The following is a 23,603-nucleotide window of genomic DNA, read 5'->3' as shown; positions in this document are numbered from 1 at the left end:
TAAAGATACAAGATCTGGATCATGTAAGTATACTTGTTTTAATTATAAAACCAAATAAACAGAGAAGTACCAAAAAAAAGGTACCAAATGGCATAACACAATAGACCACAACCTACTCCATGAATCCTCCTGAATCCTCCTCCCATGAGAACAGAATTATAAAGGAGTCTCTTCAGGTCCTAAACTAAAAATTTGGAAACCAGATTTTAGTGGTAACACCCATTTTCCCAAGTGTCCAGCTGGCAAATGACAGCTACATTCAACATGCCATCATAAAATGATGGGAACAAGCTGTCTCCATGAGAAAACCAACCAGGTAGGATTGTGAATGTAATAGTAATTTTCAGTTTTGCTACGAAACAATCCAGAAATTCTTTCAGAGGAAGAAGCCCTGGTAGAACATGTTTTCTTGTATATACATTCCCTGACCTGTTATTTTCTACATGGGTAAAAATCTCAAAGCGCTAATGATATTCTTTGAGACTGGAGAAAACAGAACTTTGAAGATTTGTGAGTCCTTCCCAGGAGTGGATGAAGTGTAGCACATGCTAGGCCAATATGCAGATAGAAATTATGTAAAAAACATAATGGTAAAATCTACTTTTGCAAGAAATGAGCATCACCTCCTGCCAGCTAAAGACAAAGAGAAAGCTCTGCAAAAGCTGGATGGTATTTTTCTTGCTTAGTACTTTACTAAAGCAATAAAACAGTATCAGCCACCTTCAAAAACTGTCAGGGAGTAGTGACAGCAGTGACAGGGGTCCCTAAAGGGATGGGCAGTCAGGTGTCAAGCTCCAACAGGGCAGCAAGGCAGGTGCTTTCACTGGCCAGGACTCTGTGCCACTGCCACCACAAGTCAGAGACAGGCAGATCCAGGGGGGGCAGCTCCAGGGGGGGCAGATCCAGGGGGGGCAGATCCAGGGGGGGCAGATCCAGGGGGGGCAGATCCAGGGGGGGCAGATCCAGGGTCAAACCAGTCTGTAGTGCCAAGGCAAGCCCGGGGCCAAGGCAAGCAGCCAGTCCTTGGAGCAGGGTACAGACCAGCAGGGTCCTGGCCAGGGGCACACAGGGCTGAGGCTGAGCCACCCCAAGGCTGCCTCCAAAGCAGCTCAAACTGGGACTGGAGGCCCAGGGCTGAATTGAAGTGTGGCTACTGAGGTAGCCTGTGTGAGCACCAGGCTGAGGCTGGTCAGAGCCACTCGAACCAGAGCCCTGAACATCTGTGCCTAGGCCAAAATTCACTTTTCTAACCATATGAATGGAGGGCCAGCAGTAGCACAGATCAACCAAGCAAAAGCAAGAAGGTAGGAGATTGTATTGGGCAGGAGATAAACAGTCTTGAAACAGAGGTAACCTCATAAGGAGTCAGTACTGCACATATCACACAGACTAATTAGGGGACAGGACTAGAGCAGCGTTCCATGGAACAAAAGAAAGTCAACATGCCAGCAGGGGTCAGACAGCTGGAGAACCAGAGGCCAGGACAATCCTACAGCACAGGCACCTCTGTTCTCTGATGTCACAGAGGTACTAAATCACAGACTAAGATCCAAAAGATGAATAGAAAGAATCTTGGAAGACTTGTATCATGACCCACTGTATTTTTTATAGTTTATAGGAATAACAAGCTTCCACCTGCTTCTGACAGGAAAAAAAAGAGGGAAATAGCTGTTTTGTTACCAAAAGAAATGTATACGTTTGACTGTAAACTTGGGATTTAACTACAATGCTGGTCAAAATGCACTGGATGCACACTCATCCAGAATCCAAACACTCATCCAGAATCCAAAAACAGAAGAAAGAGGAGGAAGGTCTCCAAAGTAATTTCATTACACATCCCAAGTTACCTGAAGTAAGCAGAGAGAACTAATCTCATAGAACTGTAGCCTACACTTTGAGCAGCAAACACATCTCTACTTTTCCCAACAAGGTACTAAACTCCTGAGTCAAACATGCAGTGATTCCTTCCCAAAAATCTCTCCATATTCTGTCTGATTCCATCTTCCCAGTTCACCATCTCTACCAACAGGACTGTTGGTGGATCAGATCTCAGCATACTGCCTGCCTCTAATGCACTGCAAATTAAAAGACTTAACACCAGCCTTGGTCAAAATCTACCCCTTCAGTAGACTAAAGGCTCATTTTTCATCACTGGGGGTCCATGCCAGGTCAAGAACACAGCACCAGCAGATCAGTTACGCTGCTGGTGCAAATTAGGTACAAATTAGAAGCATAGCTGCAGTGCTAGAACAAGGCTTCTCTTTCTCTGCAGATCTATAATGTATAAAAATGAACAAACTCTTTCTCAATAAATAGAAACTGTGCATCTTTATTGCCTAGATAAAAACAAATTCTGGGGAATCTGACTATTGATACAGTAGATTTTTTTGATAGTTTATCTTATAAATGTGCCTGCTTTCAAAGTAATCCTATTAAACACATGCTGCCCATTAGAACCAAGTGAACCTTCAGTGCATGTGGAGTCTTCCAGCTATCTGGACAGTGGTCCCACATGCTGACAAGCTTGGGAAGCACACAGTTAGAGCAGACTTCATTCTGTTTCTCTAGGTGTCTTTCAAGTACGCATACCATTTTTGAAAATGACCAATTCTGCATGGCTGATTTCTGCTACACAGGAAACTGGAACCATATAGCTACAGATTCTGTTAAATCTTGAGCTAAATGGCATGTGTATGAATTCTGAAAATTCATATGCAGCTCAAACTAGATAAGGAGCATCTCAAATAATTATGCATCCTCATGTCTCAAATATTTCATTTACTGCTGGATTAGCAACTCACAAAACTGATAAATACTTGAATAAACAGCTGATGAGTCTATAAGTAACCAGAGCACATCCAGTATAATTTAATTTGAAATTACCCTTCCTGAATCCACCAACTGAAACAAGTTCAGTACTGTCAAATGTTCTCATGGGACAAACAACTTGTCTAAATTCAGGGAAATTCACTTCTCTACTATATAAGGAGAAGAGTTAAGCCCAAAATGACTGCATAAAATTGTTTGGTAGTCTGAAAACTTTTCTTAAGTCACTTAGCATGCCATTTTATTTGTCAGCAGTTATATATAATTCTTAACCCTTGGTATATTAAAATCAGTATATATATATATATATATATATATGTATATATATTAAGGACTTCAGTTTTAATTTTAAAGTGTAAAATCCCTACACAATGGCACAAAATCCAGAAATACTGCTTGCTGGTAACAAGGTGTAAATAAATCTAGAAATAATTCTAATAGGAACACAAAGAAAAAAATTACTTCTTAAAAGGTCACCTAGAACAAAGGAAGTGAGGAAACATTCTCTATGTGCATTTTGAAAGACACAAATGGTGCTGATTACTTTATCCCCATACTCAGACTGTCTACGTGGGTTAAAGCTAGCAATAATACCAGTTCTAATCTTAAAGGCCCATCGAGAGACATAAAACCAGACTGCTTAAGAAATCTGGTTGTAAAAGCACATCTGTGCAGCCAACACCATCACATGGCTGGAAAACAATCAGAATTCCAACCAGAACCAAGTGAATAAAACCCACAGAAAATTCCTTCATTGTGAAAGGAAGATTTTCTTTGGAAGATTTCCTACACAGTTCTAAATCTCTTCAATACAATAATTTCATACTTGTGTGGAACATGTCTCAAATAAGTTTCCAACAATGTTTCAGGGAAGATTTCCTAACAATGAGCTACTTCTCAATTAATATATTACCTATTTTTAGGTACAGCTCCATGTGCTAGCTCATGTCCAGTGCCATAGCACTCACCACAAACTTAGCTGCCTGGGTACCAGTGTTAGAACCCTGCCAGGCCACTGGCAGCATAGCTGGGTTATATTTGATTTGCCTTTTTCACAGGCATTTTGCAAACCACTTAAAACTGCTGGTTTAAATACAATGTCAAAGGATTTGAGGAAGCATCCAAAAAATAACAAAACAAACAATATGGAAAATAAAATTTAAAAATATATTTACCTCATCTTTACTTTTTTATCCACTTAAAGATTTTTGCAGTTTGCCATACTGTCGGAAAGCTACATGGAGAAGGAAGGCACACAGATACATAAATTCCCCCAGAGACAAAAAACAAACAACCCCAGCCACCATTTCCACCAGCAGTTTTCTCTATTTAAGTTTGCATATTTGTCATTATTTGGTTCAGAAGCGAGTTTATAATTAAGACTTATCATTTTATCCAGCACCAAGAAAACAACAAAAAAAAAATGCAATGATAAGGTTTTCAGCACCTGTACTTAACCTCAACTATCGGAATAATATTTTGAATTCCAATGCGCGATGCCTCCCAGGAGCAAGGTGCCACCACAGCCAACCTGGGCTGCTTTGACAGTCCCAAGGGCCTCCTGCAAACTGACATCAGGAACCTGGGCTGGTGATGGTTGTTTCTCGGGGAACAGGGCCTGGCTTGGTGTTCAGGGGCCTGTGGTCCTAAGTTGGCTTCCACTTCCTGCATCTGATTTTCTGGTTTTTTTTGTCTCACAGCTTCAAAGTAAGTAGGTGTTTTATAGTGATTTAGTTAATTTATTTTTAATCAGAAAATGTGTGGTTGATTTGAAACTCTTTGCTTGTCTTTCAATCTCAGTGAATTCATTTTTCTAATATTATACAGTGATTTTTTTTTTCACTGAGAATAACTGATATTCTTCTCTCTTATGAAAGATTTCAGAGATAAAAATTTGCAGTGCAACATTCTGCACAATATTCTAGACCGGAAATCTAATTCATATAAAATATGTAATGTTTCAAATTCCAAAACACATTATGTGCAACTGGATCAAGACAATACTACAGTATCCAGGCTAAAATGTGTTGGTAAATGGCATTAAACAATTCAAAGTGCCATGGAACCCTAATGACTACTTTTCCAAAGCCAAAGTAGACAAAGAATTAAATCAAGCACTACTCTTTGAATGAGAATATTTATTATAAAGTGTTACCAGGGAATACTTACCATTCATCTTTAAAAAACTTTTAAAATCTTATTCTTAGGACATGTAATATATTGTAACTTATTAAGTTTTTTTGCAACCTAGAGACACTAAAGATAGTGTTCAGTAAGGAATGGATTTCAAGTTGCTATACTTTCTTTCTAGGAAAAAACTTGACTTTTTCTTTTCCTCTTAAAAATTTTAACTGTGAAGGATTCAAAGGCAGATACTATACTCAGTTTTAGTAAATATTCTCATATGCATATCTGGAAGAACAACATATTTAAGAGAAAAGTTTTTTAGAAATTCCTATGCATGATCACCTATTCTATGTATTATTAGGCAGAGCATAATCACCTTCTGAGGGTATTTTAGGAGATTATCAATTAGGCCCGTCAGTACATCTGTCCTACCACCCCAAAACTTTCAATCACTGCCTTTCAGTCTGTGTAGGAGCCACAGACTATTCCTTTCATCGTGGAGAAAAATATAGGACACATCCATAATTCCCCATCCAGGCTTCATGCTATTCCCTGCCAAGGTGGTTTGGCAAGCAGGGAAGATATTTCAAAGGAAAACATATAGGGCCTCACTCAGCCATATTAATGCTCCTTCTCATTCCTCTTGCAATATTATCCTGCCCATAAGGCTTATTTAAGTACAAGAACATCTTTGGCAAGCGGGGCTTTCAAAACAGAGACCCGCGTGGAGAATCCAACAGCAGTACTTCGTTTTCACCTTCACACAATAGCCATGTTACAAAAACAACTTGTACTTACATGGGAACAAAAAGTCATGGATAGGTTTAGATTTGAAATCAAATATAGCTTCCCCAGCAAATTCTAAATTGAGAAAGTCTGCTGCTGTCACCTTGTCATTTTGCATAAAAGTTAGAAGGAAAAAACCAAAACCCTACAGAAATATACAAGCCAATATTCAACAGCATCACCATAAAGGGTGCTAGACTAAAAAAGCTATTTTTTTAATTGGACACAGTAGTGCAAAGCAAGGACTGTCCATTTTATGGCTGACAAAAAGCAACACACAGACACCCCCTACCTTAACAAATGTCTTCTCTAAGCAACTTCATTCTAACACAATGTTTTAATTGGAAGAATAAATAGGGTTTTAATCCAAAAGACATCCCCATTATGCTTAATTTAACATTCCTCTTCCAAACTGAAAGCAAACAGAACAATTTGATCAGCTACAGGATGGTACATCTTACACCTGAAGGGACAAAGAAAATTCTCAGAAGTGTGATTCTGAAAGAAGTGCTGAAAGCAAAATTTCTTCTTGCATTTAAGCAACTAAGGATTTGAAGTAAACTCATCAATGTAATTCCTAAAGCACAAGGAGAAAAGACAGCTAACAGCTGCTCTGCAATAAGGACTGTTACTAGTTTATCAGATGTGATCGGTGGACTACAGAGAAGTTTTGAAAAATTATTTTAAGGTAGCTCTGTTTTAACATGGACTATGGTAAGACTATGGTGAACATTTTTGTAAGAGTCAAACCTTTGAATGTATTGCATGCTGCACCCATCTTGGCCATCATTGTACAGTATGTGCATAACTGACAGATTTGCAACAAGTTTCTGAGCTGCAAGTTTTTTTTTAATTACTTTCAAGTTTGGAAAAGTGGATTGAAATTATATTTAAGAAATACAAACTTTTAATTTAATATGATATTAAGTTCTAATTCATTTGCTCTAGAGCAGACTTTTTATGCAACGCATGACAATTCTGCATCTAATTCTGCATTCTGCCATGAATTCCATCAGGCTTTAGCACACCCCAGTTTACCACCACTATTCTTACTCACATCAATCACACAATGTTTACTCTGAGCATACACTTGCTTAGTCTGTGGGGACATTGGAATACAGAAATTCCCAGGAATATATTGAGCATGTGAACCCACCTATTCCACACAATTAAATCCAATACAACAGCAGCAGTATAAACACACTACTTCTGAAATAGACTGATTTCACTTTTTTTAATCTTCTGTGACATACTTTTGCAGACAATCTTAAAATTCTTAGATTGGCTCTCGATCATTTCATATAACAGGCTATGAAATCTTAAAAATGTACTTGGTTTTGTCTCTATTTGGAAAAGAAACCATAGCAAAAATCAAAACCTTTCAAATCATATTACAATACATCTTTGTAGATAATTTTTCCTTTTACAACTAAAATTCCATTCAAGTCTGAGTTTGAACAGATATTCAGAAATAAGAAATTCTACACTTCTATCTGTGATGAATTGTGCTTTCTTTTAGTAATTGATATCAAGGTCCTCTGTCTAACTTATACATTCATCTGCTCTTTGAACCTACAGTGTTTTATAGGCACATACTACACACAAATCTCTCTTCTTTAACTGATTGAAACGTGCTCATTTAACCCATCAGCCATGGGAATGCTGAAGAAAAAAATGAAATCATGATGATAAAAAGCTTATTTAAGCTTCAAAAGGAATGCATACTCAGGGATGCCCCATTTAACATGTAAGCAGTAAGAGATACAGCTACCAAAGCATCACAGGAATTGATATTCTGTCAGCAGAGGGGACAAACTGTAACCATCACCTGTACAGATTCAGACTGGCTTTCATTTGGTTGGTGCTATTTCCAATTCTGCCTTTTTTTTTTTTCTTAGAGAACTGCAAATGTCCAGCACCTCCAGGGTCTGTATCTTGTTCAGCTCCAGCCTGCTGACACACTGATGAACAGCATCTGCCAATTCAAAGCAGCTCTGACCAGACTGACTTGATGCAATCTGGCAACCTTAATCATCTTAAGCTGTCCTCTGGAATACCTGTTCTGCATCTCAAAGTGCCTTTTCCACACAAGTAAAAATGGTTGGTGTAACTTTGTAGAAGTTCACTGTTTTGTAACACTGGGCATAATGTTCTACATCTGGACAGTCTGGACAAATACACAAAACCCCCTTTTATTCTCCCAGGTTAACATTTCCAGGAAGAAAGGGGGGCATGATTTAGAGGAGGACCTGAGGCCTGAACATATGGTTGCTGTAACCTGTGCAACATAAGCTGAGAGAAGGAGAGGGTAGCTCATCCCAGTTCTATTCAGGAATACATTTAAGACACACCCATAGACACTGGATATACAACCAAAGTATCACACACATAACAGGCTTAAAGAAAAAAGCAGAAATAGAAGGCCTTTTGCTAATTTTCTAGCTAGCAGCAAGTGTGATGCCTCCCTTTGGAAAGGGAGTTGGAGGCCAGTGGCAATAGGAGAACAAATTAGCTGTATTTGCCTGGAAAGTTTATGATTAGCTTGGGAGGTCTGAAGCCTGCGGATCACTACAAAAATAACATTTCACTTTGATGCATGTCTATCGACTCTCACTATATTAAAATGTTTTCATTTCTAAATGTGGGTTTCAGCTGCCGTGTCTGGCCACCATGTGACATGAAAGTGAGAATCTTTATGTAACACATTTTTTTTCTGATCAGTATTTCATATAGAGAAGTTAGCAAACACTGAATATTCCATGTGCTTGTGTGCCTGCAGTGATTTAAGAGTTCAAACTAAGACAAAATATTCATTCCTGAAAACACATACTGGCATAAAATGCTCAGGTTCACCATTAGAACTAAAAGATCTTATGGCAAAGTGAGTGGACAATGCTGATATTTTAAAAATTGCATAAATCAAGATCAAAACTCCACAGCAAAAGCATATGAACTGCCAGGACACTGACCATATATCCTCCAGCAAACATTAGAAAGAATTCATTTGTGTGCTGGCAGAAGTACAGCACCTTAAGCACTTGTGCAATAAAAACGTCGGACATGACAATCAGACAGTATGAAACTGTTCCTCACAGGGGCTTTAATACTTGCTATGAACTGCTGTATTAGAGAAGTTCAATCTTTCTTTGCAGCTACCTTTAGCATTTTTTCAGCCAGAGGCAAGTAAGTCTTTACAATCCACCTCTGACTTGAGGATTTGGGATTTCCCTAAATGAGGCTTTTCCTAAACTAGCTTTACAATAAGAAAGAACTGCAATTGTACAGAGAAGCAATTCTGTTAAGCTTCATGTTCTGTTGCTACACAGCCTATAAAGCTCCCTCTGTCCTCTCTTCAATGTACCATATGAGAAGGGCTAATGGGGATCTTGTGTTTATGGCAATGGTCAGGGACTCTGAAAAGTTAGGTTCTTATAACTAAGCACAAGTGAAATGAGCTGTCTGTGTTCCTAGATGGACAGCCATATGCAAATATAATTCAAAATCAAGTTTCGATTTTAAGACCAGCATTGAATGAAGACCAAACTTCACAATTTTGAAGATATTAATAAATTTAGAGAACTAGAGAACTTCAGAGAAATCTGACATAGATAGAAAACTACTAGCCTTTGATAGTTTGATTTGAAGATGCAGTTCAAATCATCACTTCCAAAGTTACAGTGGGTTTACATTCAACATTCCTTCTGGTCAATCCCTAAATGAAGACAGAAATGAGAAACAAAAGTTCTTAAAGTGCCCAGATGACCCCCACACAATGACAGCTTCCCTCTTTCACAGTCTTTGTGCAGCTGTTGCCAAGGAAGTAACAGAAAAGCCTCCACAGGTCTTTACTACTCACAGGTCTGTTTTCTTATTAGAGAGCCATGCACATGTCCTCGTGACTTTTGAACAATATTCTTTCAACTCATGGATGCTGCTTATTTCTGCAAGAGTTTCTTCTAGTCCAACAGTTATTTGCAGGTAATTGCAATAATGACATTTCTACAAAGAACAATATTTCAGAACAATATGAAAAAATTATAGCACTCCTCTAGCAACTTCCTTACTGAAACAGAGTAGTTGGTGATCCCCAATTCTCTTCTTATGCAGACATGTTTTAAATCCTACACAGAAGTTAATACAAATTCCAAACATCTGATACTGACAGTTTATATGTGCAGGATAATGTATATTGAGAGCATGTACTATACAAACCAAGAAAACTGAAGAGATTGATTTAAAATTCACATTACACAGCGTGAGATAAGCTTCTGCATGAACTATCTGTCAAGGACAGCTACCATGGTTCTGTGATCAAATAGCTGGTGACACTAGGGAAATTTAGTATATATATGCAAGTAAGCTGGAAATTATTTTAGACTGCTGTCACTATGCAAACAAACCAAAATGAAAGTTAAACAGAATGTTCTTTGTAATAGCTGAAAAAAGGAAGGGCACATTTCAGACAGATGTCACTGAATGTCTGTTGAATATGTTTCTACTAATACCGTATGAAAAATTATGCCAATGATTTTAATGGGTAATTAAGCGGTTGATGTGAATACATTAATAACTTTTTCTTTTCCTTAGTAGTCTGATATTTGTGTTAATTTCATGCCTTGTGTTCTATATTTCTTTATTCAACAAACAGAACAAAATCTGGCACAAACATCAAACTCTGATGGACTAAAGAGGCAAAACTAGGCAATCTTTCAACTGAAATCCACAGGAGTACACAGTATCACACAACACTGGGGCAGTTGTTAACTTAATGGAAGGAGCACAACGCTGCACATTTAAGACACTTCACTCCATGCAAGATTAAATTCAGTTGACTTATCAAGCAGCAAAGAGCTCAGCCACGGAGAGACTTAGAACATTGTGGACAATTTAGCATCTGTTTAAGAAATATACGCTGATGACATTCATGCTGTCAGGCTGACAGAGCAATTGGCTAATTCAGGCACATGACTTTTGTCATGATTGGTCTACCATATACAAACTTTTTAATGAGCATTTTCCTCACCATGTTTTCAAAACCTGAACTTTTCACCACATTGTTTCTAAGCTGTGGACTAATACTTATAAAATATAGTCTTATACCAATCAGATTTGTGCTTTTGGCTATACAGTTTTAATACCTAACTATAGTTTCATTCAGTTTCCAGCACAAGTCAGGATTAGTACAGAAAATATAAGGGCAGGAGATCAACTTATAATAGCAATGAATGTCATAAATTCAGACTGACATATGATGTCATTACTGCTTATTTAAGTACAATATGAATGCAACAAATGTTAGATATTTTAGAATATTTTTAATTTAACTCAAACATTGGGAAAGTTACTGTTGATCTGAGCTGGTCATGAGCTAGTAAAAATTTTGCATTTTAATTGGGAGTGATCTAATCACCTTTCACACTGCTCCATCAAAAAAACCAAATGCTTTGGACTTTCCAAAGCCAGGCTAGCTTAAGACATTTTACAGATTATTTCCAATGTTGTTTTTGTATACGATAGGTAGCTGTCTAGAGAGTAATAACTTTTTAACCAGTATTACTAGATAAAAACATGATCATGAAAGTCTCCACTATCCATCCCCTGACACAAGAGACCCTAACCAGGAAACAGTGAATAAAGGGTTTCTTAGAATTGTGGAAAGACAAGAAGGCAGCACAGTTGCACTGCAAGTTTGCAAATACAAACATTCCAGCCAAACCTAAGTGTGCCTAGAAAAGGGCCATTAAAAATGGCAAAACCAAAGATTATATTCTTTTTGCACTATTTTCTTATTCCCTGTGCAGATTTTTTTCTAGCTGTGTGGTCCCTTGGCTAAAATGAAAAACATTCCTGGAAGAGTTTTGACATTGCAGTGATAAGGAGTAAGGAGTAAGAAGAGGTTAGAGAACACCGACTGCAGCAGGGGTAACACTTGTTAGCAACAAAAGCTCAGCCTCAGGAATGGAACAGAAGAAGCTGATAATGAAAAGATGGGAGTCAAGTGGGAGGAGAAGAACTCTGACTAATACTCCTGATTAACTGAGAGGGGATACTGGAAGACAAGTGTGATGATGAAAAAAGGTGCAGGAACTAAATGGGTTAGAGGCAGACTCTCACTGCTGTAGTGTGAACTCACAGGTAAATGCTTGTTCCCAGCATCCTGGGAAATGGGAATGTAACATCCATTTAGCTGCCTACTATGAGCACTTTGTATCCAAGCAAAGGCATTAGGAGTAATACTTTTGAAGTAATTATCTCAGGATTTATTGACAGAGATCATATAAAATTATTCAGGTCATGATTTAAAATGCTTGCCAAATGGGCAAAACAAAAAAATTAAAATGGAAAAGGAAAGAATGTAATTAAGAACTGCCCTTCATAAAACAAGAAAAGTACAAACTTGCAAAACTCACCTGAACACCTTAAATTAGTTATTTAACAAGTAAGAATGTCAAATACAAAAACTGTGCACCAGGCTGTAACATCTTTGTCATCCAGAAACAAACAAGGCCGGGTTCTCTCTACTGATAATTTTGAAAGAGGTTTTCTCTCTCTGTAAATGACACAAGTACTGTGACCTTGATATTCCATTAACATTATAATCATGAAAGGCTTTGATCTGTGGTTTATCAAGTAATTAAAAATGATATTGCTTTTCCATTATTTTCCTGAACTTTTGATCCTTTCCTAACAGAATCTGTGGGCGGCAATAAAATTTTCCCTGAGCAGCAAGACACAGACTGCAGATGCAATGGCTACAGAAAAGGACATTCCTAAACATACATCAACTTTCATACATATGCCCTTCCTCTTTGGGGAGCAGAGGTGTGACAGTGACAGTGATCAGAATCAGGACATGCCCTTCTGACCTACAGAGCTCCTAAGAATGCTTCCTTCACAACCTTCAAGGGATTGCCATTGATATCAAAGATAAGGACAAGTAGAAAAATGGAGCTCATCCTATGAGATTTGAGTTTCTTCAATTCACTAAAAGATCTACTCATGGAACAAGGCACTGCTACAAAAGATTTCCAAAAGCAAAATTTCATCTTAAATTTCACATTAAAGTTTCAATAATTAATATTTAGTGCATAGCAAATCCAAAGAGAAGTTGATTAAATCCATTTAGTCAAGAAGCCACCTTGCCCTTGAGGAAATTTTCAAAAGCACTTGAAGTGCAAAAAAACCAGAGATCCTAGTGCAAGTCAGCACATCTGTTGTGTTCACCTTTCCCAGTGCTTTGAGAAAATCTCCCCCATAAAGCAACAAAAATGTAAAAACATCTCTAAAAGCATCCTTTGCTCAAAAATGACTGTTCCATGTATTCAGCATTAGATTTCTGATGGGCTTCTGAGAGTGGTACTCTTTGGAGAGCAAGCACCTCTTTATTTTGAGAATAAATAAATTAAAAATTTTAAATTACAAATGTAAACTACTTTTTCAGCAAGCAATTCAGCTCAGTATTTCAAAATCCCAACAAAGCATTCATGAGTAAGTATTTGGAACACTTTTTTTAAGCAAAGCACCAGTGACTTCAGGACCTCAAACTCCCAGGTTGCTAAAGGTCTTCACCAGCACATGCATTGCAGAGACCCCCAAGGGAGTGTTCAAGGGATCTGCTCTGAGTACAGAACATAATTTAGCTGTAACAAGTTAAACCAACAACTACTGGGTCAGGTCTGTGCTGGCAAATGGCTTCCACCATTGTTCCAAAAGGAACATCTGCAAAAATATCTCAGAGTTTTTACCCATGTTATGCCCAGAGCTATTACAGCTGGCATAGCACTGAAAAACAAATGCTCAGTAGGATAAAGAGAAAAGAGTTTGTGCAGGAAGTCTGCAACTGTGTTCAAAATGAACTCCTGATGACATTTTACATTTTGTATGCAATCAAATTCTTATTCTTTCTTTGTCCCTAAAAAAGATCTTCAAAGGAATAAAAAAACCAAACTGTCAAGAGTCCTCGACATAAAAAAGCATGCACTAAATGGTATAGGGTCAAAAGTTTGAAAAATATCTGGGTTTTTATTTCCAACATACCCACCCTACAAGTAGGCTGCATAGCTTTCCTTAACAGCATTCTTAGAACACATGAGCCAATTTCCTCCTCCTCCTCTCGGGTACCATCAGCCCCTGGAGGGTTTGAGGCAGCCCTGCAAACAGCGATGTAGGTCACTGCTGCTGAATTCCTGCCCTGAGCTCTGTGCAGCTGCACCAGCTCTGGGACACACAATCCTCCTGTGCCAGGAGTCAGGTTTCTCCACACAAGGTTCACTGGCAACGGTGCCAAGGAATTAACCAGAGACTCAAGTCACTGGGGGGTTCATATGATTCCAAAAAAGCCAATCTGAACACGGCAAACTGTAAACTACTAAGCCTTCTAAAACCTTATTATAGAAATTAATTACTCCTGAGTAGAAGGCTGGCATGCTAAAATGTTTTCAGAACCACAATATTCTCTAGATGACAGCCCTAGGCACAGCTGCTGAAATAATTGTCCACAATGTGCAAACTGAGGTTTACTGGTAAAAACTTCCACAAAAGATTTCATAAATCAGTGCATCCACTCAACACAAACACCACAGAGCAACATCCAAAAAATTCCTGCTTACAGTTTTCCACTGAGTACTGCAGCCTTACAGCCAAAGATGGTACATGTTGCAATTTTTTTCTATGCAGTAACTCCTAAAGAAATGCCTACATGATACTTTGCAGCAGATGCAACTCCCTCTGTCCTCCTTCAAACTCACCAGATGCCAAATTTCCCTGTACAGAGCAAGGGTGAAAGGCGTAAAATTTAACAGTGGGACCACATGCCTTTCTGAGACAAAGTACCAGGCACAATCAGGATCAACATCATGTGGCTACAAAGCTTCTGCATGGCAAGGAGCATGAGCCAAAAAACCTTGTATCTGCCTGCCAAAAAGCATGGCAAAAGATTACTTCAAAGCAAGCTAGAAGTAGATTATTTGAGCGCCTGAGGCTTTTGGCTGAAAATTTTTTGACTGGATGTCATATGCATAACTCAGTCTCAGGGGTGCAACTTTAACTATTATCTTACAAGAGACTAAAACAAAACAAAACCAAAAAAAAGGAAAAAATAAAGTAATAACACAGGAAAGAAAGCTTCTGAATTAAATCTCTCTGCAGAGACACCACATCACCTTCTGGATCAGGACATGGAAACAAACTCAATAATCACTGCATCAAAATCACAGTATAAGACTATGCTTAGTGTAAGAAAAATAATTCAACCAATGTGCATGCATAACTGACTTCTGGCTTTCATAACATCCATTAAGTTCTGGAGGTTTTTAGAGTAGAAGGTTATTTTGAAGTTTACCACTGTTACAGTAATGTCAGTTCTCCCACTTCTTGCACCTCCAAATGTTTTTACAAAATGTCACTGCAGCCAGGCGTGTCCTCCTGTGGGTTCCACCACACCAGATACGACCAACAGACAAAAGACTCACCCAACAGCTTCTGAACCCAAGTTCATTTCAACAGACTGGTCATAGGCTTCCTGGCTTTTCATCAAAATCATTAGGAATAATGCAGTATGAATCTTAAATATGCCAGTCGGAGAGAAAAGGCTGCAGTTATTAAATCTGATTTACTGAAAAGCTCAGAAGTCAGAATATTAGGACAGAAGACATTTATAAAGACCAAACAGCTACACTGACATCAAATTACTCAGCTACTAGGCCAAAACTACCAACATAAATTATATTGTGCTAAAAATATGTGAAAAAAATCAGAAAATATCAGAAATACAACTCAAAATAGCAATTTAAAAAAGCTCCAAGGAAATAGAGAGGCTTAAAATTAAAAAGAATGGTTTACACATTCTAGTCTCAGACAAGTAAAAAAGCCCCTACAGACGTAATTTTATCTGCTCTACTTGTTTTGCAGCACAAGTACATGACACAAAGTACCTCGAAAAAACAACTAGGTCTATCAGAGCACTGAAACCTGAAGTGACTTTTGCAGGTACATTTGCAAAATTCACTATTTTAGATTAATCTCTGGCAGTATTCCATTGGGAGTATGTGAGGAGATTAAAAATCTGCCCATGTTCTTTTAGTTACACCTCTAACACTCCACAAATACATAGAAGCACAATCTAAGAATTTGTAAAATAGGATTTGCTCTTTGCTACACCCAGAATTAATGTGTTTCACTATTAAATCCCAAAACTTAAATTTATGCATGTCCCTAAACTTCTCAAGTCCCCAAGTCAAAACAAGAAACCTTGTGATTTCAAGACACATCTTTGTTCTCACAAGCCTTAGCACAAACCTATTTATTCCCTAAAGGAATATTTATTTCCTAAAGGAAAAATTCAGTCAGAAACAGCAGCAAAGAGCAATTAAACAGTATCAAAACATTCAGTCAATTTTGGCTTGTTATTTGTTAGTTACAGCAGGAATAAAAAACTTGACAGTTTGGCATCTGAAAAACATTCAATTACATAATACCTGATATCGTGTACAGCAGATGTTCTCAAACTAGAGCCCATTGCCCTCATGAGACCAGTAAAGGCCTTCTGGGGCTTTGCAAAGTTCCTTGATTTTGCTTGTAAACTTGTGCAGTTACTTAAATGGGCTTGTTAGAGGGGGAAAGGGTCTCCAGAAAAACCAAGTCTTCAAAGATTAAGAAAAGATCATCTGGTTTCACAGTATGTGCACAAGCACAACCTGACGATTTAAAATTCTCATATGAGTTAAGATCTGAACAATATTTATTTTTATCATGCCATGGCAACAGAGAAAATTTCGGTATGGCACCATCTCTTATATCCTTGTCTGGGGAGTTATTTGAGCAACCTGGATAGAACGGGTTCCTTCCTCACCTTCCCACTGCCTCCTTGTGGCCCTGCCAGTGCTCCTGCTTTATTCCTAGAGAGCAGCAGACAGCAATGAGCTGCAGGGAAAAAGCAGCTTTCCTTGTCCTGTCATGGCTTTTGGCCTTCCCCTCCCAAGCAGAGTCAGGTGTTTCCCTGCCACAGGCACCATGAGAGCACTCATGTGGCATTATTTCAAAGTCAGACAAAGGTGAGCTCCCACAACTGGGAAGGCTGAGGGCTGACTGGCAGGCAAGGCTTTGGTGCAAAAAAGATACAAAGCATGGGTTTGACTGCAAATGAACACATTGACTGCGTCATCTCGCTGTCACAGGACATGCTGACCACTGCAGGGCTGTGGGATCTCTCTCAAAGGCTCCAGCTCAGAAACAGATTTATTTGCTTTATAGTTTGTATTAATTCTCTTTTGCTGGAAAACAGTCACAGCATTGCTTTGTTTACCTGAATACAGATTTCTGCTTGGAACCACTAAAAAGCCAGAGAAAATGTTACATTCAGAAGTAAGATCACTCAAGGAAATTGCTAGTTTGCAGAAAGCCAGTAAAAATGCAGAGCCAAAAGTCCCATGTGAGTAATTGCCAGATTTTGGAATGATGCTGTTCAAGACTTGATAAACTACTGGCACCACAACTCTGTGTTAGGTTGGCTGCAATTATTTCCCACGGAAATAAACAAAAAAATGCAGCACATGCTGTACTTCCTACTTCAGTGCAACAGCAGTGGGCACTATTCCTTGAGGATTCTGCATCATTAACTATTTTTTCATCTACTGTAACTTTTTCCCCTATTAAATATGTGTTCCTGATTGTATCCATGTGAGATACATTAGTTAAGAATTTTCATTAGTATATCTGTGCTTCGAAATGCTTTCTTGTGTTATAAGACTCAGTCAGTCAGTAAGCTTCAATTCATCAAAGCACTTAAGCCTGCACCTAACTCCAAGTATGCACCTAATCCCATTGACTTTAATGGGACTGCTTACTTGCTTAGTTAGGCATGCATTTAAAAATCAAGGTCCATGTAAGCATAATTGTGCTCTTTGGCCTGGTCCCAAGCCCTTAAAAAAGGAAAAGAAAACTGAATGGAGAACAAATGTTCAGCAAAGCTGTAAGAAGGCACAGCAACCTTCTAGGAAATATGCACAACACAACAAATAATTTAACTATCCTTAAAGAAAGTCCCAACAATCAGTTAGCTGGCAATCCAGTTATTGAATTCTACCAAGATGTTTTCAAACCTAAATTGAGCACTTTAGGAATATTCATTGGATAAAGTTGTTAGAAATTATAAGTAAAAGAAAAGCTGTAAGCATTTTGTGGGTTTATGCTGTTTCTCATAATTTATTCAGTTACTAAGGAATACAATTCTCCCTCCAATGCTGCCAAGCACTGACACCTACCTCACTTGTTATTGGGTTGAACTTTATATTAAATAGTTTTAGAACAATGTATGTAAAGTCTAAATTTGGAATAAAATTCCAACAAGGTGCACTGCCGTAATCAAGAATTCAGTCCTGCAGCTTGCACTTCTACAGGAAGTTTTTCTGTCAGACACAGAAAAACGTGAGGGCTGGAACACAATGCAAATGGTGAAACTGAGGACTTTCAGCTTCCTTCCCCTTTGCATCACAGATGTTCAAAAGAAAGGCAGCTGTAAATCTCTAGTATATGAAGTTGCAATGGTTTCAGATTATTAAGATGATTTAAACATACATGAGGATTGAAATTTTTCCAAGACTCATGAGTCCTCCTCATGCTTCCTAGCAATCAGGGTAGATAGATAACAGGGTTCTGACAACAACAAACCCAAAAGCTTTCTATTTCAGAAAACCAGAATAATTCTTTCTCTCTTAGAATGGCACTTAGACATGACAGTTCAAATGGCCAAAAACCTGATAGATAAGATTTTTATGTGGTTTTATAAAACAGTTACCAGAAAGTTTAACATTAGAAGAACAACTAAACAGAACACATTTTCTGAGGGATCAAGTTTCAGTTATACTTTACTCAGCAAAAGTGCCTTGCAGGAGAAAACAAATAAGATGAACCCATTTTTTAGCAATGACTCATAGTGCAAAATAAGCCTGAAGCTTTTCTTAAGTACTGTTTTCACTAATATAACTACAAAAACACAAGACTTTAAACTCCTAATACATTAGATTCACAGAAAATACATCATCATTTGCTGTAATGGCTCCTGAAAAGTAAAGAAATATCCAGTGTTTTAAGTATCTGGTACAATTGAAAGCACACATTTTAAAAAGCCCTACACAAGAAGTCAAGCATTTTACAGTCCAGCAAGATACAGTTAGTTAACACTGCTGTTTATAATCTCCTTTTGGACTGGTTTAATTGGTTCTATCCAGTATCTGGTCTCCATCAGCACAAACAGTAGCAGTAAAGCATCCATGATGTATATCACAATGTACAAGTACTACTTGCAAAACAGTAACTGTAAAAAAATGTCTTGCTCTCCTAGAAAATAGAAATTTAAGCTTTTTTTTACCAGATGGGGGAAGCTAACCTACAAAAGCAATTCCAAGCTCCAGTCTAGCCTCAGTAGCTGTACAAATTCATTAGTGTCCATAACAGAGGTGAATGACCTTGGAGCAGTCTAGGAGTCCACTGCAAACATTCCGGAGTTCAGAAGTCATGTCCATCACACTGGCACTTTGTGTTGGCAAAAGGACTTAACAACTTCAGGCACGTAAGATAAACTGCATCTGCCACATACAGCCAGCTCTAAACAAACAAATCTTGCAGTAATAAAATTTATTTGTTTTAATAAAATTCTATAGGCTGTAAAACAATATCCTCATGCAGGTAGGATTTCCACAGGTCAAAGACTTTTCAGTCATGCCCCATTTCTTGAAATGTGAGCATAAACTGCAACAATCCCTTTAAAATGAAGCCTTGCCATGGTAGGAGATATATACAATTATGACTATTTTCTAGTCTTCCAGAATACAGATATTTTAGGAAGTTTCCATGCAGGTCACCATACCAGCTTAAGGTTCTAAATGCCAGCTATTCAGACTCTAATACAGGTTCAGTGCATAGGTACTTCCTCCATCCAGCACAACGAGATGACACTTCCTTATAATACTCAATGGTTGGGCAAGGCCACCTGAATATATTTCAACAGTTGTTTCCTCCTTTCTCAGACAATGAAATTAATATTTTGATATTAAGACCCCAAGTTTAGGGACCAATCTGCCTGTGTTCACATTTCATTTAAATAAGCTTTAGTGACTGCCTAGTCTTTCATACCTTTTGATAGTTCATATTCAGTCCTTCTATTTTACTACATAAAACTTTTTTTACATGCACTGTTTATGAGAATTTTAAATCATTAAATAACTGCATGAATGTGAGGACTTCTATTTTTAAAAATGTGGGAAAGATTGGCAAGTTCTTCAGCTTTGGTCAGATACACAACCGTAACAAAATGAGATCTGGTCTATCAACACAAACCCTGAGGAGATCTTCTGCAAAGGCTGAGGTAAATTCAGACACAGTGGTCTTTGCATTTAAGTACTGAACATTATGGAAACCCAAAACCACGTTTCTACTTCACATAAAGCACTACCTCTATGTGTGCATGCTACATCTGGCTTGAACCACCTGAGAAAGACATTCAGTAAGACAAAAATGTTTAACTTTTAACTCAAGATGATTCAAGTGGTGATGAAAATAGCTTAATGTAGTCTCTAAAATACAGAAATATATCTAAGCAATGTAGAATCACTGAAGTCAAATGGCACCAGAAGCAGGGGAAGGTGAAGCACACCCAAAAACCTACACTGAATCACATCCTTTTTGAAGTCATGTAATACATACTAGCTAGTTATGCTCAGAAAAAATTCATGCATGTTTATTGCACTGATTTTCAACGCATGAATAAAATTTATTAGTTCTACAGAATTACTGGTAGCTCCAAGAAACTCATTGTTTCCCCCTAAAACAATGTTCTCTTCAGCACAGAGACATCCATCACTATAAAAATTTGCCTGCTCCAAAAGAACCTGCCAAAAAGGAAACAATTCACCATTAAATGCATCCCAAAAGGAAAAAAAAGTAAAAAAAAAAAAAAAAACCAAAAAAAACAAAAAAAAAACACCAAGATGCTTTTCCAGTATTATCAATGTGTTGCCTGTAGTACTCTCATTGAAGTGACAATTTCCTCAGCAACAACAGAAAAGGTGTCCTGAATCCTGATGGACCAGATGAAGAAATCAGTGGTCCAAGGTATCTTTCTATTGCTCTTTGTAAGGTCACCATCTCAAGGTCCAGCACAATAGTTAATGGAACTAATTAATTTTAGCCTAAAACAGCTTTCAGCAGCAATGAGATTGCTAAAAATGGATCAATTTGCTGCAGAATTTGTTGAGATGCAGGCCTGGTTTCTCTTCTAATAAGTATGTTTACTCCATTTTCCCCTACCAGCTACCTCTCTTCCTCGAGGGAACAGAGTCACTGCCTCTTGTTCATATTGTTTTGGATCATGAAAGCTTACAGAAAAATTAAGAGCTATTCTAAAAAGATTACCTTTTTCCAAAAGGTTGATTTATTTTAGGAAACTTAATTTTTTAGTATAAGTAAAATCAATATTCAACCTACAGCTAGTTACTGAAATGAGAACAGAACTACAATAATTGTATAACCCTTCACCCTCAGCAAATGGAAGGCAAACCTATTACCTTGAGTGTCTAGCTGCAGCAATTCCAGGCTGCATTGTTTCCTACTTGACATGAACAAGCATCATGGTCACAGGTGGTTATTGTTTTCTGGGAAATCTGCAATATTGTAGTGTCACAGGCAGCCCCTAAGTACATTCTAACCTTAGCAAACAGCAGTTGATTTTAAACCATGTTTTCTTCAAGATATTTACAGATATTTGCTGTACTGCACAGGTGTGTGAAACCAACATTTCCTTCTCATACTACCCAAGCTGTGTAAGACTCCAAAGTCCTCCATTATCTCCTCCACAGAATCCTCTTTCTTACCTGTGTGACTGCAAATCCATGGCAGAACTAGATTTGGTTCTGCTCTGAATATCACCAACAAAATAAACCAAGTATGTTACAAATAAAGAATTCCAATTTGTCTTTTCATTGCACTTTCCACTTTACTAAACTGGGTAAAGCTGTGTGTGCTAAAGGGTACAAACCATACAGATATGGTGGGAAACAGCCTTTCAGGAAAACAAGACTACATTCATTTATTGCAATCTTATATCAAGATGATGTTGAAGAAGAAGTATCTCCTTTGCAAGAACATGCATTTAACATCACAGCAGGAACTCAGTCCCCTTTAAAAATGTTCTGCTAAGCAATTCTTCCACTTTGCATTTTGTAAGACACCACTAAGGCACAACTGAAACATCTACAGAAATACATTACACTCCAGTATAAATGCTCACACCCCTCTACAGCTTGGAGTACAGGGAACACAGGCAGGAAGGGAAGTGCCTCTGGCACAGAAACGTTGGGGACTAGAGGACTGCTTTTTGTCACAACTAGTTTCTTGAGTTGCTCACTAGAATTCTGCAGATATTTTTCATATTTACACAGGAACCAAACTGATCTGCACGTTCCCACCTCTGTCACCACAGTTCCTTGTGTGTTCATGACCTTGATAAGAATAAGCCAGACTACACATAAATAGCATCACCAACAGTCCAATATCAGTAACTAACAGGTCTGACATTTCTGATTTCTGCAAGGTCAACAGCCTGGCACACAGCAGTTACTACAATTATAGGCACAGCTCTAGCATGGAAAGAAAAAGGCAATGTCTGTAAAAACATTTTGTATTTTATAGAAGAAAACACATTTTTTGTTTCAAATTTATCTTTCCCTATTGTGAGATACATATATATGTATGTTTCTGATTTCCACTTCACAGGGTTTGTAAAAACTACACACAAGGCAAACTACACTAAAACACTCCCAGTGAACTATTAGGATCACTTGACTGTGGACATAACTTTAACCTTGGCCACATTTTCAACTCATGAAATGCACCTAGGTGCCACATTAAGCTGCTTCAAACTAGAAGCCAATAATGTCATGTGGCAAACATTATTGATACATTTAAATACACCATACTTGAAAAATAAAATTGATTCATTTTATTGCATGTGCTCAAGTAGGTTTTTACAGGAGGCTTTGAACAGATCAGGTGTCTGTGTTACAAAGAGGGAACAGAAGTTATTCACAAGCATTTTGATGATTTCACTGAGCAAGGTATAACTGCTCTTGTTCAAAGACACCTTATTGTCAGAACCCCAGAAAATTGGATTGCTTCTTCATCAGCAAGAATGAGGTATAGTCCTGTGACTGCAGAGAAGCCTGTGGCCACAAAAAGGATTAAATATGTCAGTCTTATGTAATACCATCACATTTCTGTTTTGTTCAAGTTTTGATGTTATTTCTGCAAATAGGAAAAATCCGTTCTTGCAGATTTTGTCTGAGATGCCAAAAATCTGCCTGACGTGCCAAAACAGGGCACAGGCTTGCAAACCAATAGACATTTTAAGAAGGTTTTGAGCTCACATCACTTGTTTTGTGAAGTATGAGCTATTAAGTATGATCTTGTCAGTTTGTGATTTCTCTCAGCAAACATGGAATTCAATGTACATTATTTTAAATGAAAAACTAATTTATCGTCCATTCATGTGACTCTATTCCCTAGGACTTCAAAAGTCAGACACCCTGGGACTTGCAGGGAAAAAACAGAGGGCTGTAGGGGCAATTTAAGTGTGAAGCCATATAAAAATCTGGTTCATTTCAGGTTCTGTTAAAAAATTCAATTTCAGCATAGCTTAAACAAGCTCATATTGATCTAGCTGTACACCATTCTCCAACCTCTAATTTTATTTAATTTCACAGACTGAGGTGGTACCAGATGGCATCCAGGATACTCTTCTATTCTGAACTTTTGAAAAAGCTCAAAACCCTACTGTGAAAGCTTAAGCATTCTGACATTTAAACTGAAGGGAA

The 23,603-nt window shown here is 37.9% G+C and overlaps 1 protein-coding gene and 1 long non-coding RNA gene across 4 annotated transcripts in view; one reads left to right on the top strand and one right to left on the bottom strand.

The window, feature by feature from the left end:
- The window catches only part of THSD4 (thrombospondin type 1 domain containing 4), a 272,344-nt gene that overhangs the window by 98,524 nt on the left and 150,217 nt on the right, over nucleotides 1–23,603 (bottom strand). The gene's annotated exons all lie outside the window — the stretch shown is intronic.
- On the top strand, nucleotides 1,544–12,123 carry LOC135280889 (uncharacterized). Its single transcript, XR_010347696.1, has 3 exons — nucleotides 1,544–1,930; nucleotides 7,638–7,839; nucleotides 11,541–12,123. It is a non-coding gene; the product is annotated as an uncharacterized LOC135280889 (long non-coding RNA).

This window comes from Passer domesticus, chromosome 14, assembly GCF_036417665.1.
Source record: "Passer domesticus isolate bPasDom1 chromosome 14, bPasDom1.hap1, whole genome shotgun sequence".
NCBI lineage: Eukaryota > Metazoa > Chordata > Aves > Passeriformes > Passeridae > Passer > Passer domesticus.
The sequence above is the reverse complement of the archived record's forward strand: the minus strand, read 5'-3'. Positions and strand labels throughout refer to the sequence as shown.